At 43.7% G+C, this 16378-nt stretch overlaps 1 long non-coding RNA gene across 1 annotated transcript; it reads left to right on the plus strand.

Moving 5' to 3' along the window:
- The first annotated feature begins 14827 nt into the window (after positions 1 to 14827).
- On the plus strand, positions 14828 to 15415 carry LOC113030492 (uncharacterized). Its single transcript, XR_003273589.1, has 3 exons — positions 14828 to 14993; positions 15068 to 15212; positions 15295 to 15415. It is a non-coding gene; the product is annotated as an uncharacterized LOC113030492 (long non-coding RNA).
- The last annotated feature ends 963 nt before the right edge of the window (positions 15416 to 16378 follow it).

Below are 16378 nucleotides of genomic sequence, written 5' to 3' on the forward strand. Positions count from 1 at the left end.
ACCGCACAACCCTCTGTAGAGCTCGTCTGTCCTGCATGGTGCTGTTCCCGAACCAGGTTAAGATGTTTCCCGCCAGGATGCTCTCTATGGTGCACGAGTAAAAGTTCCTGAGCACCTTGGAGGGCAGTTGGAAGTCTCTCAAGCGTCTGAGGTGGTAGAGACGCTGACGGGCCTTTTTCACCACGGTGTTGATGTGACAGGACCATGACAGGTCCTGCGTGATGTGAACTCCGAGGTATTTGAAGCTGTCCACTCTCTCCACTGGGCACTCGTTGATGACGGGGGTCTGGTAGTTCCTCTCCTGCTTAGTGCTGAAGTCCACTATCAGCTCCTTTGTCTTACTGACGTTTAGAAGGAGGTTGTTCCTCTGGCACCAGTTCTCCAGATTCCTAATCTCCTTCAGGTAGGCCGTCTCGTTGTTATCAGAGATCAGGCCCACCACGACGGTGTCGTCAGCAAACTTGATGATGGTGGTGGAGCTGGTAGTGGCCACACAGTCATATGTGTACAAAGAGTACAGCAGGGGGCTCAGAACACACCCCTGGGGGGCTCCAGTGCTGAGAGTGGTGGAGGCTGAGACATGTCCGCCCATCCTTACTGCCTGTGGTCTGCCAGTTAGGAAGTTGGAGATCCACTGACACATAGATGAGCTGAGTCCCAGATGCTCCAGCTTGGTGGTGAGTGTGGAGGGAATTATGGTGTTAAATGCAGAGCTGTAGTCTATGAAGAGCATTTTAACATAATTCCCCCTTCTAGTGTCCAAGTGAGTGAGTGATGTGTGGAGGAGATGAGAGATGGCATCGTCTGTGGAACGATTTGGACGGTAAGCGAACTGTAGTGGGTCCAGTGTGTCTGGTAGTGAAGAAATGATGAAGTCTCTGACCAGGCGTTCAAAGCACTTCATCACTACTGAGGTGAGGGCTACAGGGCGATAGTCATTGAGAGAAGCAGGGTGGGGTTTCTTCGGGACAGGAACAATGATGGACTCCTTGAAGCATGTGGGGATTACCGACTGAGATAAAGAGATGTTGAATATCTCAGTGAACACAGGAGCTAGCTGGTATGCGCAGTCTCTGAGGATACGACCTGGGATGCCGTCTGGTCCTGCTGCTTTCCTGGTGTTCACTCTCCTGAAGGCTCTCCTTACTTCATGCTCGGAGATGACGAGCACGTTTCCGGTGCTGGCAGTATCTTCCTGTCTGCAGCCGTTAGCGCCGCTAGCACTAGCATTGTTGGAGTCCTTAGCTGCAGCCTCGAAGCGAGCATAGAAAGTGTTCAGCTCGTCTGCCAGAGTCACGGCCGCGTTCGTCATACCGGTTGTTGGTGCTTTATAGTCCGTTATTGTCCTTAGTCCCCGCCACAGGCTCCTAGAGTCACTCTGTTGGAGTTGTGACTCTAGTTTCCTCCCATAGCGCTGCTTCGCCTCTTTCACCGCCGTCGTGAGTCCCGTGTTGTAGGCAGCGGTTTTCCAGCTTTTCTCTAAACCCTTGGTACTTCTCCAGCTTCTTGTGTTCCTTCTTCCTCATCTTGCTGTCATTCAGAACCACTGCATCTATCACTACAACCATCTTTCTCTGCTTGTCCACCACTATTATGTCCGGTTGGTTAGCCATCACCATTTTGTCCGTCTGTATCTGGAAGTCCCACAGGATCTTAGCTCGGTCATTCTCCACCACCCTTGGGGGTGCCTCTCATTTTGACTTCTGGACTTCCAGGTTATACTCGGCACAGATGTTCCTGTACACTATGCCGGCCACTTGGTTATGGCGTTCCATGTATGCCTTGCCTGCTAGCATCTTGCACCCTGCTGTTATGTGCTGGATTGTCTCTGGGGCATCTTTACACAGCCTGCACCTGGGGTCTTGCCTGGTGTGATAGACCCCAGCCTCTATGGATCTTGTACTCAGAGCTTGTTCCTGTGCTGCCATGATTAGTGCCTCTGTGCTGTCTTTCAGTCCAGCTTTGTCCAGCCACTGGTAGGATATATATATATATATATATATATATATATATATATATATATATATATATATATATATATATATATATATTGATCCAGGCGGTCCACACTGAACGCTTGTAACACTCAGTGGTGGGGAAAAGATGACAACCAATAAAATTCTAAAAGACAATTTATTAGTACAATGTTTAAAAAAATTAAAGGATCAAACTGTCCCGTCTCCCACTTGCTAAAGGGATGAAACATACAGTCCAAGGCCAGAGCCAGCGATGCCACAAGTCAGTTGCAGTCTACATGTCAACCAGTTCAATAGGGATCAGCAGTTGTCCTCCAAAACCCACTGCTCTGTAAGCAGAAGGCCGGCAATCACTCAGGCCTCAGCAACCCAACGCTGCCTTTAGACTGCAGAACAGTAGGCCCTGACCTGCACAGAGAGATGAAATATCACCACATCTTCATTACACAATTCACAGTGCAGCAACTGATCCATCATAAATCAAGTCACCTTAGATCTGGCCACATGACATACCTGCACAGAGAGACAACATTTCACAGCAGTGTTTGTAGTGTGGGCTGTAAGTAGACTAGAATATCAGTGCAATCAAATAAAGCTGCCTTCAATGAATCCAACTCCATCACAGCCACTGGCCCACAGCAAATGTGACACACAAAACCACTCCCACACCAGTGCAACTTCCCACAACCAACATGGAGATGAATCCATACAGGCAACATTACTATACCATGATACACGCTCAATATATGTATACATCAGCTTTGTCTTCAGTACCTGAAAACCATGCTCCATGGAGCTGAGATCAGGCGTTGAAGTAAGTGCTGGTCTCAAGGCAAATAAATGAGTCGGAGATTGAGTTTGCTTTGGATTGCTTTGGATTATTATCCACTCACGCTGTAAAATGCAGTTTTGTAACATTTTCTTGTCTCTGGGATGTTTGAAATGTGTGTGATGTTTGTTTCTTTAGTTTATTGCTGAGTCAGTTCCAAAATGCTCCTGAATTAAATACAATAGTCTCGTGCATTCACACAGGTGAACTCAGATCAAATAAAAGAAGTACTGGATGGTCTCTTTCTTATTCAATAAAAACTCTGAGCGTTCTCCATTGAGGAGAATCACATGGAAAAGGATATTACTACACTAACGACCAATACTGAATGGCCATAATGAAAACAGAATGAGAATGCTCAAGTACTACTACAAGAGTATTTTTGGTACAGTAATTGTTGCACATTATTCCACCTTTTTGTACGAGCGAACTCAGGTGCAGTTTATTTACAGTGACACCAGGTGATATGTACAACAGTGCCGGGAGAAAGGGGCTCCAGGGATTCCTGGGAAAAAGGGTTCATGTCACGGCTGGCGGAGGGAGCCGTGTGGTGTGGAGGAAAAGGAGGACCCAAGATGCAGCAAACTGATGATACGAATGACGTTTTATTTACAAAGGTGGTGGTGGCAAAAACAGGCAACGAGGTATGAGTAAATTACAAACGGAAACCTAAACTGGGAGAACTAAATAACAAACCTGAGACCATACAAAGGGGGTGCAGGGCAGAGGGACGCAGAGACAGGACACCATGGACCGCAGATGAATGCAGAGATACGCAGAAATACACGGATGAATGCAGACGAGCCGTCAACGAACACAGACCGACACCCACTAAATATACACACACAAGGTAATCAGGTAATCACACACAGGAGGGAAGAACAGCTGAACCTAATACACATGGGGACCGGAGGAGACAAGCTGAACACAATAACAACAGACACAGCCCTTCAGAACAGAACAGGAAATCCAGAACACGAGCCTTCAAAATAAAACAGGAAACAGACTGATGTACAACACAACACGGGGACATGAACAGAGCACCAAGGACAGACACAGGTAGGGCTGACAATACACCAAACTTCAGGTTAACCCCTAAACTAATACAAATCAGAATAAACACAAAACGCTGGGTCAACGACCCAGGACCATGACAGTTCATGTCACACTCTTCTTCTCCCTCGTCAGTCACTCACTCTCATACCACCGTTCACTCACAATATCCACACTCATGATCAAGTCCAGGGAAAAGCAGGGAAGGGTTGAGGATGGTCTATACATAGGGAGAGAACAGAGGAAATTCGGTGGAGGAAAACAGGATTTACTGGAATGAGCTGGAGCTACACTGATGGAAGCAGTACAATATGTAGCACAGAGCCTTAAGTAGTGGCAGAAGAGGTGCGAGGATCGATTGCTGGTGTGTTGGGGAAGGAAACTCCGCCCAGCGAAGAGGAGGAGAGAGAGCGAGAGAGACAACAACAACAAACCCAAACTGGAGAGACACGGAGGACCCTGACATTTTATTTATTCAGCACTTTACTTAATCACTACTGTCTTTTAGCTTCTTTTATCAATGAATTGCAAAAGCATTAAAAGATAACAGGCAGATTTCTCCCAGTAATTGTGTATTAAACATACATGCAATGGTTTGAAAGCTTACAAACACAGCTGCCATGATTAGTAAAAAAGGCGTGAGCAGTTTAAAACTCCTGCTAATAGGAAGATTGTGCCTCCTTCTCATGTGTATGTTTTACTCACATGAAACAAACTGTGTGTGACTGAGACTCGACTGTGTTCCTCTCAATAGACTCGATCATGCAGGTGAGAGTTTAGAGTCCAGGCATGAAATCTATGGGCTGCCCAGGGCTGTAAAGTCACTCTCACACACATTCAGTTATCTCAAAGGCCGACCATTTAGACCCTCAGGTGTTGTAAATCTTGCACCTTGGCTCCCCGACAAGTCAGGTGCAAGGATTACCATTCCACATCCATTGCTCACATGAAAGCCCCTAAGTCCCTGTTACACAAAGCAGGCACAACCATCCCTCGCAAGTGCTCCAAAAAGTTAAAGGATAAAGAAAAGAGTTCTTGGGAAAGTATTCTGTACAGAAGCCAAAAACCAGAAGTGACTTTGCAGCTATTTAATGAAAGTAGCTGTAGCTGCTGAGCTTTGTGCATCATCACATTGAATCTCATTCAAAGCTGCTCATGATGTGCATATTAACACTGTGTTAGCTATTAATGAGTAATTATCTCAGACCCACACCTTTGCAGACCAGAAGGGAAGCAAATAAAAAAAATCTGCGTATTTGTTAAACATCACTAGTTTTATGCACATCCTCGTTTAACTGTATAATATTTCAAAAAAGACTTTTCTTTTTTACTCGGATTTCCCTTGCACTCTCAGTATTATATGGAAATTATTTCATATGTGGTACTACATTTTTGAGGGTACTAATCCTGTATGACTGGTTAGAGGTATCTGAACTTTTAACAACTCTCTGAACTTTTCCTATAAACCCTTTTTTGCACTGTTTTAAAATTTAAATTCCTTCTTAGACATTAAAATCGCTACACTGTTGTAGCCTGGTAGAGTTAACTTTACAAACACTACTGCAATTTTCCCCATTAAAATTGTCTGTACTGGCTCCACAACAGCAAATTTTCCAAACCACATGAAGATTTGAGAAATCTGAACCTATCCTTTAGTATTTTATGCATTATTTTCTAGGTTCAACTTCAGCTGAGAATGCAGCATAATTAATGCAAGTACGTAGATCTAGGGAAGTACAGTTCTACTGTTACCACACGTTTGTCTTCTCTTATCTAACAGACTTGCTACATAGAGCAAGTTATAGAGCTAGGTAGGATCCAATTATTTTCTTTGAGGGTTTTGGGTTGGTAGAAAGGTAAGTCCCCCCCCCCGCTTTTCTAGAATGGCTTTTTATAGATAAGTAAACCAATCCGCCTCAACTCCAAATCTTACTGTGGCATTGGTCATCTTTGGAGGGCAACACTTTAGTTTCCCCTGGGCAAGGATGTAAAATAATAATATACAACTCTGGTGACATTGGGTTAAAAGATGAGGAATTGTTAGATGCAGACGTTTTAGGATACCAGAGCACCTTCTGGGGCCACTGAAGAAAGAGGTGGATCTCATATTGTCCCTTGGAATCATTCAGCCTTGTGATTGGTGTAACCCAGCTGTTCTGGTTCTCAAGAAGGATGGCTCCATAAGATTCTGCATTCATTTCAGGTACCTTAACTCTGTTTCAAAGTTTCACTCATATCCAACACCACGCATGGATAAGCTGATTGAGCACCTGGAAAAAGCAAAACTACCACTGACCTCTCTAAGGGCTACTGGCAGGTCCACTCAGGGAGGGGTCTTGGGAGTTGACAGCTTTCTGCACGTCATGGGGGCTGTTTGAGTTTATAGTCCTCCCATTTGGTTTACATGGGGCTACCTTCCAGAGACTAATGGACCAGGTACTGTGTGGACTTGCTTATTATACATGTGGAGGACATTGAACATCTGAAGGAGGTCCTGGATCATTTGCAGTCTGTATTCACCATTGGAGGTGGAGTTATGAAACCACAAGTTGATAAAGTCCAAAGCCATTGAATGCTGTCCTCTTCCACAGACTAAGAAGCAGTTGAAGTCCTTCCCGGGTGTGGCTGCCTTCTACCAACGATTTATTCCAAACTTTGTCGCTAGAAGTGCAGTCTTGATGGGTATGACAGGCTCACTGTGCCCAAATCAGGTTCAGTGGACTACAAAAGCAGAGGCAGCTTTTTGGAACATCCAGCAGTCTCTGGGTGAAAACATAGTTCTTCACAGTCCAGATTTTGATGCGGATTTGACTTTGCAAACAAATGCTTCTGAAAGGCGTATTGGAGCTGTGCTTCTGCAGGGACCACCAGTGGACCAGCATCATGTCGCCAACAACAGTCGCACGCCATTTTCCAGAGATGAGCTCTGTGGCATGGTGAAGTTGTAGTCTCTGACTATTAAGTGGATGCTCGGCTCCTTTAAATACAACCAGCCATGGACGGAGTTCATGCTGTTCAGCCACTGCGGTGCTTTATGGTCAGTCTGCAAGATGAAGGGCACAAATGAGAGGATTACTCATTGGTACCTAGCCATGCAGCCATTGAGGTTAAAAACATCTCTGGAAGAGACAACATTACAGCTGGCTATCTCTCTCTTTCGCTGTTCTAGCGAGAGTTTGTGAAGCAAGGGGTTGTGCAATGGCTGCACCTGCAGCCACACAACTTTAAAGTTGGGCAAAGATGTGCTCTGGGATGCTACTGTGTTATATATGGGAAGTGTTGATTGGACCATACCAAGTGCAGCTCTTTCACTGGTGACAATAAATAAGTAATTTTTAATGTTGTGCCTTTTCTTTGATTTATGGTTTGCTTTGTATTTTATTGAGTATTATTGATTTGAAGTGATTCTTACTGTTGCTTTGTTGTTTGATGTTAGATAATTTGTTAATATTTGTGTTCGCCTGTGTGTGTGTCAACTTGGGCTGATCAGCCAGTATTTAAGCTTCCTTTTGATTCTTGTTACGTCAGTTTTGTTATGTGGAGACATACAAGTTACTGTTTTTGTAACTAGCCTAAACATGATACAAAAGGCACGAAACTCAAAATGCTGGGTCATAAGACAGGAAATGTGTTTCTCCATGACTGCAGTTGGCAATCAAAGCTGTGATGATTATGAGACAGATGTCACTCGTGGAGTCCTTTGTACTTGGATAGTGCCGGCATGCAGCACCAGAGGGACAAAATGTGGAGCTGTTGGCGGTGTGCAGCACTGCTGCTGGATTTTTGGAAAGTGCTTTTGAGTTCATGTTTAAACAGCAGTATTTTCCTGCATCCTTAAAACCCATTTATTCAAATTATTTTATTAGATATTTCATAACCATATTTATAAAATTCATGCTAGAATGGCTGTATGAGTTTAGCTCATGTGTGTTCCTGAGATTACATCACCTGAGTCGGCCTAAGGTTGTAGAATAGAGCATTTAAAATGGGTTCTACAGGGAGTGCAGAATTATTAGGCAAATGAGTATTTTGTCCACATCATCCTCTTCATGCATGTTGCCTTACTCCAAGCTGTATAGGCTCGAAAGCCTACTACCAATTAAGCATATTAGGTGATGTGCAACTCTGTAATGAGAAGGGGTGTGGTCTAATGACATCAACACCCTATATCAGGTGTGCATAATTATTAGGCAACGTCCTTTCCTTTGGCAAAATGGGTCAAAAGAAGGACTTGACAGGCTCAGAAAAGTCAAAAATAGTGAGATATCTTGCAGAGGGATGCAGCAGTCTCAAAATTGCAAAGCTTCTGAAGCGTGTGGAAAAACCAAGGCGCAAAATAACTGCCCATGAACTGAGAAAAGTCAAGCGTGCAGCTGCCAAGATGCCACTTGCCACCAGTTTGGCCATATTTCAGAGCTGCAACATCACTGGAGTGCCCAAAAGCACAAGGTGTGCAATACTCAGAGACATGGCCAAGGTAAGAAAGGCTGAAAGACGACCACCACTGAACAAGACACACAAGCTGAAACGTCAAGACTGGGCCAAGAAATATCTCAAGACTGGTTTTTCTAAGGTTTTATGGACTGATGAAATGAGAGTGAGTCTTGATGGGCCAGATGGATGGGCCCGTGGCTGGATTGGTAAAGGGCAGAGAGCTCCAGTCCCACTCAGACGCCAGCAAGGTGGAGGTGGAGTACTGGTTTGGGCTGGTATCATCAAAGATGAGCTTGTGGGGCCTTTTCGGGTTGAGGATGGAGTCAAGCTCAACTCCCAGTCCTACTGCCAGTTTCTGGAAGACACCTTCTTCAAGCAGTGGTACAGGAAGAAGTCTGCATCCTTCAAGAAAAACATGATTTTCATGCAGGACAATGCTCCATCACACGCGTCCAAGTACTCCACAGCGTGGCTGGCAAGAAAGGGTATAAAAGAAGGAAAACTAATGACATGGCCTCCTTGTTCACCTGATCTGAACCCCATTGAGAACCTGTGGTCCATCATCAAATGTGAGATTTACAAGGAGGGAAAACAGTACACCTCTCTGAACAGTGTCTGGGAGGCTGTGGTTGCTGCTGCACGCAATGTTGATGGTGAACAGATCAAAACACTGACAGAATCCATGGATGGCAGGCTTTTGAGTGTCCTTGCAAAGAAAGGTGGCTATATTGGTCGCTGATTTGTTTTTGAATGTCAGAAATGTATATTTGTGAATGTGGAGATGTTATATTGGTTTCACTGGTAAAAATCAATAATTGAAATGGGTATATATTTGTTTTTTGTTAAGTTGCCTAATAATTATGCACAGTAATAGTCACCTGCACACACAGATATCCCCCTAAAATAGCTAAAACTAAAAACAAACTAAAAACTACTTCCAAAAACATTCAGCTTTGATATTAATGAGTTTTTCGGGTTCGTTGAGAACATGGTTGTTGTTCAATAATAACATTATTCCTCAAAAATACAACTTGACTAATAATTCTGCACTCCCTGTAAAGTGCACTGCACTGTGTGCCGGCGCACTTTTTCCATAGGCCATGGTGGACTGACTGACCTCAGCATGCTTCTAGTGGTGGGTACATGATTAACATGAGGGGCGTGAAAGCTCGGGGAACCCTTGACCAATTTGTTGTCCACCAGGCCACGGCAGAAGCAGATATGGTATGTAAACATTGTTTTTTTTTAAACCCTCTGGTTAAGGTTAATGTGGGCGTGTGCAATGAATATCAGCGCTATGTGGCCAGAAGTGTGATAATATCATTTATTTTGTGTAATAAGCAACTGCAAGGATAGATGATTACAACAAATAGATGACTAATACATAAAAGTAATACATAGATGAATAGTGATGATGAGTTATGATGCGTAATCATGGGAACAAGCGGGTTTACAAACGGGAGCAGCTGATTAGCATTAGAAAAGCCGAAATAATACAAATGGAAAAACTAGTCTGTTTCCACAGATGTAGCATTGAGCTTTTGAGTTCATGACTTGGTTCTTTTTTACTTCAGCTACAGTCGAGGCCTTTGAGGCACAGATATTGTGTTTACAGGTGTTCCACAGACTTTCTGTTTGCACTTCTCTAATTGCACTAAATGTGCACTGTTACAAGAACGTTTTTCTTTCTACTGTTTTCTATTAATTTATGTCATTTTAAGTAATGCAGGACAGAGTTCTTATAAAGAAAGATTTACTTATATTCTCAAAAGTTAAGCATGACAGGCTTTTTATCTGACATAAAATGTATAGAAATCATACATATAAACCAACCAGACTGTACATCACTGTCACAACAGCGTTTGTTTTCATTCAAAGGCTTTATGGCTTTTCCTACAATACCTGGTGGGCCGGGCCAATTTCTTGTCCCAGTCCAGACCTGCCTGTGGATTTCTCTGGTTTCATTTTATAATACTGGACTTATTTTTCTATGAAGGTTGGAACTTTGAGAGTTTAAACAAGAGAGAAAATTGTGGAAATGTTCATGCCTGTCTGATAAAAGTGTATGAAGTTTGCAGTGAGGGGTTTTACAGCCTTAAAACATCTATAATAATTGTAAAAAATTAAGTTGGCTACTTCGCGAATTTTGCCTATCACGGGTTATTTTTAGAACGTAACTCCCGTCATAAACGAGGGGCCGCTGATAGGAAAAAGTGTGAATGGGTGACTGAGGCATGTTGTATAAAGTGCTTTGAGTGATCAGGTAGTGTAAAAAAGCACTTTATAAGAACCATTTACCTTACATTCATCTTGCACAGGCTTTCCAATAGCATTTTCTTTTTACTGTGTATGTTGATGTTGTTTGACCTGAAGTCCTCTTGTGTGTGAGTTGATTCTTGCATGTATACAATCCCAAGAACTTTCATGTTTGGTTTGTTATTGGTTTAAAAGACATTTGGACACTGGAGAAATGTCACCATTTTTGCTTAACGAGAAGGTCTGTGCAACATGATTTAAGGTCAGCATGCACCTTTGTGCTGTGATAATGTCACCAGACATGCAGAAGACTCTTTGTCCTCTGGCAGTAGTACCTGGGATGTGAAGGTGTTGTTTTGGCAGTGTGGCCAGGAAACAACACCCGTGCTGGGTTTTTTGTGAGTGCAAAACACTGTCCTGGTGTTTTTTCCTCCTCCTCAGCCATGGGAGATAAAGACTTTGGGATTTAAACATCACAATAAATCTGACAAAGGAAATCTATTTGGACTGCATGACTTGTGACTCAACTTGTATGGCATGACAGGGGTCTGGGATCCTCTTCACTGTAACCAGATTCCACGTGATGTTCCTGGGCTTCTGGCTCAGAGAGCTTCTGACCCACTGAGGATGAACCAGTTTTTGTCTGAAGTACACTGAGCTGTTGTGCTTGGAGAACACGCTCCTGAGTTTCTCTGATAAACCTGCTACATAAGGCAGCGGTCCCTGACCTTTTTTGCACCACGGACCGATTTATTGTCAGACAATATTTTCACAGACTGGCCTTTAAGGTGTTGCGGATAAATACAACAAAATAAAACGATACGACCAAGACAAAAATGGTGGTATTTTGTAAATATAATAATAAACACAAACTCACTGTGTAATTATGTAACTTTATTAGCAGCATCCTCCTGAAACGCGCCAACAACATTGAGAGCATTATCCTCCCCTTAATGCTCTCTGGTCACTATGGTAACGCGTAAATGTTTCTTTCAAACACACAACTACAACACGGGAAAGACCCAGGGAAACCGAGTTAATGATAAAAACCCTGAAAACCATCAACTTCACACCACAGCCTCAACTCTCGCGGACCAGTACCAGTCTGTGGCCTGGGGGTTGGGGACCGCTGACATAAGGGATGACAGTGTTGTTCCGAAGGTAACGATACCTTTCTTTTCTTGGAGTCCAACTCAGACCCACTGAGTATAAACTCAGAGAACAGAACTTAGAAAACAGAACCATCCTCACCCCAATCAGATCTGCACACTGTTAGACCTCTGCATTACCGCCACATATTTTATATACAATGAGGGTTTCTATAGACAAAAACATGGCTGTGCCATGGGCTCTCCGTGACACCTATTATAGCCAACCTTTACATGGAGGAAGTGGAAATTAAAGCTCTTGGCCCTTTCAAAGGGACAGCACCTAACCACTGGTACAGATACATGGATGACTCCTGGGTCGCAATCAGAACCCAGGAAGTAGATTCCTTCATGGTTCACATCAACTCAGTGGATAGAGACAAAGTTCAGCAGGGAAGATACAAAGGATAAATGTTTGCTTTGCCTGGACTGTGCGCATTGAAGAGAATGGAAACCTGAGCACTGAAGTTTACCAGAAGAGCAGTTTCAGCAACAGTTCTTTCAACCTCGCTGTCTGAGGGAACGTTACAGGAGCTCGTTGCTTCTGCTGCTGTCAGACTCTTTAATTTATCCACTGAGGTCAGATCCACACATGTGGAACAGAACTGATCACACATCAGTGCACCCTGTCACTTTGTATACCACAACACACATACTAGTCCTTTAATCTCTATATTTATCTTAATATTTATCTATCATAACTCTTCACTCATTTTATATGAGCGCTTGTTGTTTGTTGTATATTTGCTGCCTTGACAACTCAGTTCCTCTCTGGGATTAATAAAGTCACAACATCTCAGTGTAGGTCACACAAAGCCACTAAGATAGTTTTGAGATCCCTTCCCAGACGCCTTGACACCCACTCACATCTTATGTCTGTTGATCTCAGTAAGTCACATGATAGGGTGAGGCAGGATCTCACAGTGGTTCCACGCAATACCTCTGCTGATAGAGACACCTTTTTTCAATTCAATTCAATTTTATTTATATAGCACCAAATCACAACAAAAGTCGCCTCAAGGCGCTTCATAGATACAGAGAAAAACCCAACAATCAGATGACTCCCTATGAACAAGCACTTTGGCGACAGTGGGAAGGAAAAACTCCCTTTTAACAGGAAGAAACCTCCGGCAGAACCAGGCTCAGGGAGGGGCGGGGCCATCTGCTGTGATTGGTTGGGGTGAGAGAAGGAAGACAGGATAAATATATGATGTGGAAGAGAGACAGGGGTTAATAACAGATATGATTCAATGCAGAGAGGTCTGTTAACACATAGTGAGTGAGAAAGATGACTGGAAAGGAAAAACTCAATGCATCATGGGAATCCCCCGGCAGCCTATGTCTATTGCAGTCTAAATATTTAAGACCTTATATGTGAGGAGCAGGATTTTAAATTCTGGATTTAACAGGAAGCCAATGAAGGGAAGCCAAAACAGGAGAAATCTGCTCTCTCTTTCTAGTCCCTGTCAGGACTCTTGCTGCAGCATTTTGGATTAGCTGAAGGCTTTTCAGTGAGTTTTTAGGACTTCCTGATAATAATGAATTACAGTCGTCCAGCCTGGAAGTAATAAATGCATGAACTAGTTTTTCAGCGTCACTCTGAGACAGGATATTTCTAATTTTAGAGATGTTGCACAAATGGAAGAAAGCAGTCTTACATATTTGTTTAATATGTGCATTGAAGGACATGTCCTGGTCAAAAATGACTCCAAGGTTCCTCACAGTGTTACTGGAGGCCAAGGTAATGCCATCCAGAGTAAGAATCTGCTTAGATACCATATTTCTAAGATTTTCAGGGCCGAGTACAATAACCTCAGTTTGATCTGAATGAAGAAGCAGAAAGTTAGCGGCCATCCAGGTCTTTATGTCTTTAAGACACTCCTGCAGTTTAACTCATTGGTGTGTGTTATCTGGCTTCATGGACAGATAGAGCTGGGTGTCATCTGCATAGCAGTGAAAATTTATGCTATGGCTTCTAATGATGCTGCCTAAGGGAAGCATGCATAATGTAAACAGAATTGGTCCTAGCATTGAACCCTGTGGAACTCCATAATTAACCTCAGTGTGTGAAGAGGACTCTCCATTTACATGCACAAACTGGAGTCTATTAGATAGATATGATACAAACCACTGCAGCACAGTACCTGTAATACCTACAGCATGTTCTAATCGCTCTAATAGGATATTATGGTCGACAGTATCAATCAATCAATCAATCAATCTTTATTTATAAAGCACTTTTCATACAAAAAAAAATGTAGCACAAAGTGCTTTACATAGGTAAAAGCAGCCCACCCCACCCTCCAACTCACTCCCCGCACTCTCATTAACATAAATGATGTGAATACACACATATCCCCCCCCCCCCCCCCCCCCCACACACACACACACACACACACACACACACATATACACACACGCGCACACTTAAAGAGTAAAAATTGGGCTGGGCTCGCATGAGCCAAGTGAGGAAACACTATAACAGGGAGCCGTCTGCACCGGGAGCCGGTCACAGACCGCAGCCTCCAGGCTGGGCACACAGCAGGAGGGAGGCAAAGGAGCCCCCCAGCCAGGCTGAGAGGACCCCCAGAGACCCAGCAGCCACAGTCGATCACAGCCCCGGTGCAGAGAGCGCCCTCTGAGGAAACACTGGAGATATGACACAATAGGATATATACAGGGTAAAACGATAAAATAAATAAGAACAGGATACAATATAAATATAAATATAAATAGAGTAAGAAGATTAAAAATGAATAAGAATAAAATCAATAAATATTAGGTAAAGTCTAAATTAATAATAGAATAACAGGATAGAATAAATAAGCATAAAATAAATAAACGCTAAGTAAAAGCTAAATTAAAAAGGTGGGTCTTGAGCCTGTTCTTAAAAACATGTACGTTCTCTGCGGCCCTGAGCTCCTCCGGCAGGCTGTTCCACAGACGAGGACCATACCACTGAAAAGCTGCCTCTCCGTGAGTATGTGTCCTGACTTTAGGGACAATCAAAAGGCCAGCACCAGAGGACCTCAGGGTCCGCGAGGGTTCGTATGGTAAAAGCAGATCTGAGAGATAAGAAGGCCCAAGACCATTAAGACATTTAAAAACCAATAAAAGAACTTTAAAATGTCATGGTCCGTGGTCCTGTGTCTGTGGAATGCGTGATGCTCGGGTAGCCACACCCCCGGGCTGGGCCATCACCAGCACACCTGCTCTCCATCCCGGTGATTACACGGAGATCCACTTAATCCGGCGCTGACGGATGCTCCACGCCAGTCCGTAGTCATCCCCACAGTGGTAACCAGACTTCCACGAAAAGTGTGCATTCTCTTCTGCTTGGAACTTTGTTTAACCTGCCTACTTCTGTCCAGGTTTCTACTCGGCGTCTGCTACCTGCCTGTCCTCCGGCTCAACTGGATCTCGCGGTGCTCACCTGGCCCACTCGCCATTCCACGGACTTCCTGCCCCCACGGACTGCCACACTTCCCTCCCGAGCTCCCACGGTTCCGTTCTATCGTAAGCCCCTACTCTAACTCAGTCCTGATATGTTCTCCCCGCTTCCTGGCTCCCTAGTAATCATCTCCCCTTTCTATTGCAGCCCCCCGCCGTCCCGATCCCGGCTTCCTCGTGTCATTGTTTCCCCGGATTTTTAGTTTCTGTTTTGCTCTCTACTTTCCCCGGGTCGCCTTTCGTTGTTTTAATAAAGTGTCTTTTTGTTAGCTCGGAGTCTGCGCCTGGATCCTTTCGTGCCCGCGCACCACGGCGCATGACATAAAATCGATCCTGAAACACACGGGGAGCCAATGCAGTGATTCTAAAACCAGTGTAATGTGGGCCCGCCCTCTGGTCTTCGTCAGCACACGAGCTGCCGAGTTTTGCAAAAGTTGTAAAGTTGAAATATTCTTCTTAGGAAGACCAGAGAGCAGGGCAGTAATCAATGCGACTGGTAATAAAAGCATGCATCAGCATCTCCGTGTTGGCCCGAGAGAGAATAGGGCGGACTCTGGCTATATTTTACAGCCAGAGTCGTGTTTGAGAATTATACCACGGAGTCAGGTACTTCTGATTTGAGGTCTTAGTTTTCACAGGAGCTACAGTATCCAGAGACGTACGTAGTGAGGAGGTAAAATTATTAACAAGATGATTAACCTCTGTTGGAGCAGCGTTCAGATAGCTGTTCTGCTCTGTGTTGGTACAGGGCATTGAAGATGATAACAGTGGGTGGATTATATTCTTAAACTTAGTTACAGCACTTTCAGAAAGACATCTACTGTGATAAAGTCTACTCCCCACTGCTGTGTAATCAATTATTGTAAATGTAAATGTTATCAGGAAATGATCAGACAGGAGAGGGTTTTCAGGAAACACTTTTTTTTCACGACTAGCACATGTCTCCTTGTGTACGACCGACAAACATTATTGGACATAAAAGACGGTCTTTCTTATAACTTTCCGGAGTTCAAGTTTTGATTTGTTAAATGTTCAGTTTCTATGCCATATGTTAAAACAAGATCTAGAGTGTGATTAAAGTGGTGGGTGGGTTCTTTTACATTTTGAGAGAAGCCAATTGAGTCTAATAACAGATTAAATGCCATGTTGAGGCTGTCATTTTTAGCATCTACATGGATGTTAAAATCACCCACAATAATTATTTTATCTGAGCTCAGAACTAAATCAGATAA

Source organism: Astatotilapia calliptera, chromosome 2, assembly GCF_900246225.1.
Source record: "Astatotilapia calliptera chromosome 2, fAstCal1.2, whole genome shotgun sequence".
In the NCBI taxonomy this organism is placed as follows: domain Eukaryota; kingdom Metazoa; phylum Chordata; class Actinopteri; order Cichliformes; family Cichlidae; genus Astatotilapia; species Astatotilapia calliptera.